A 2,447-nucleotide genomic window follows, 5' to 3' on the forward strand; every position below is an offset into this window, starting at 1 on the left:
GCCAGCTAATCATCTTTCCAGGTTAAGAGTGGCAGAGGGCAACAGATCCCCTGATGGGGTAGAGACTATGAACCTGTTTCAGAGGCAGCCAGAGAGTAAGCCCCAGGTATGATAGCTTCTCGCATATATTGTATTGTCCACTGGACTTCTTTATAAAATGCAAAGTCAGATTTCAAAACAACAGTTGTGTAAAATTAAGCTTTAAACCTCTGTGGCCACATGCCTAGGAGTCTAAACTAGAAACAGTATAAAGATTGATTAAAAGTAAAGATTTCCCTTTTATTTTTTTTCATGCTAACACATAAGCCTCTACATAATAAATAAATCATTGCAGGATGTTTATGTAAAAGGGCAAGGAGTGTTAAAATAAGATGAAGTAAAGAACACAGTAACACCCTAGAACATTGTGGAATTATTAGTCTAAAAGCAATATTAATGTTGATGTCACTTGAGAGTGGAGCGGCAGCTCACTTGGTAAGTGCACTTGATGCCCTTGTAGAGAATCGGGGTCCATTCATTCCTGACTCATAACCATCTATAACTCCAGGACCATGGAATCCATTGTGTTTTTCCTAGCCTCCAATGACAAAACATACATACGTTGTTCACAAAATGCATGCAAGCAAATCACTCACACATAGGAAATAAAAAGAGCTAAAAGAAAAATGTTAAACTTAATACTGTTTACTTTAATCTTCTATTTTTATGACTTTTGAAACCTCTCTATACTCTTACAGCTTATAATTTTATTGAGTAATTTTTAAAAGAGCATCTGATAATTTGATTTCAAAACTATAGAACATGGGGTCATAGACACGGTCATAGGGTTCATTCTTCAGGATTAATATTAAATCGGTTGGTAAGTATTATAAGTAGTAATAAGTATTTTTAAACTCACTAGCTCCATACCATAGTGCTCTTATAAACTCACATAGTTTTGTAATGTTTTAGTACTTGTAATTGAACCCAGGATTCATATACTCTACTGATCAGCCATATCCCATTACAATTAGTATTTGAAATGCAAAGTATGAAACTGTTGGACTTTAGTTAGATCTACCATTGCTTTGATGAAACACCGTCATCAACAATAACTTAGGGAGGAAAGGGGTTGGTGGCCTATGCTTCCATATCATCGTTCGTCACTGAAGGGAGTCCAGACAGAAACTCAACCAGAACAGTTACCTGGAGACTTAGGCTGCTGCAGAGGCCATAGATGAGTGTTGCTACCTGGCTTGCTTACTCTATCTTGCTAATTTTGCTTTCTTATAGTGACCAGGAATACCAGACTCTGTATAGCACCATCCATAAATCACAAACATCACCCACATCAATAATTAAATTCATAAATAAACTACTGGCATACCTATCAGCCAACGATATGGAATCATTATCTTAATTGAGATTCTCTCCTCTCATATGATTTTAGTTTGTGTCAAGTTGACATAAAATTAGCCTGAAGAGTCACTGTTACAATTCATGTACCTAAGAAGTTCACAGGAAAATGACAGATGATATAAAAAAAAAATCACAGGATAATTTGTCTTACAGAAAACATCTAAGAAAATATAACCCAGACATAGCAAATATATACCCATAAATAATCCCCTAAAATCAAACTTATGGTTTTCTAATACTTTTCATGGAAAAGTTAGTTTCAGGGCTGGAAGGATGCATCACTAGGTAAAGGTATCTGCCATCAAGCCTGAAGACATGAGCTTGATTTCTGGAACCCCCACAGTCAGGGAAGAGAACTCACCCTTGGAAGTTGTCCTCTGACCACCATATACAAGTGTATATATGGAATAAATTTAGAAAAGTTATATAAACTAAAAGATTATGTCCCAGTATGCTGATAAATCAATTGCTCCAAAATACATGTGAAAACGTGCTTCCTCAAAACAGTTCAACATCATCACTGATTCAGACACCCAGAGTATTTTTGGCATTTAAATATTGCCTTTTGTAAACATGGCTGCAGACATTTTTCTACAGACTTACTGTCATAATATTTATAAAATACTTATGAGCCAGATTTCTCTCAAAATCGTGAGCTTAATTTAACTCATCCTGCAAACAGAAAAAGAATGAAACAATATCATTTCCAACGGGAAAAATTTAGAAATGAGTCAAAACCATGCTTCGCAACCATGAGTTTATCTAAGCCGATTTTCTGTGGGTGAAGCAGCCCATCCACGTAGCTTTAATTATGACATAATGGGATAATAGATATGACCACATCCTTCTCCCAAATCTCATTCTCTTACTGACTGTTCCAGCTGCCTCAGAAAATTTGACAGAATTGTTAAATTCAGTGGATATAGACCGTCATCACCATAGCCATTTGCTGTCCTCTGTCACTTTACTGTATAAACAATCTGCCTTTTAATGTCTATCACCTTCATTAAAATATTCATAGGGACACCTGCTTAGAACAGAGATAACCA

Source organism: Mus caroli, unplaced genomic scaffold, assembly GCF_978045245.1.
Source record: "Mus caroli unplaced genomic scaffold, Mus_caroli_1 scaffold_14, whole genome shotgun sequence".
NCBI lineage: Eukaryota > Metazoa > Chordata > Mammalia > Rodentia > Muridae > Mus > Mus caroli.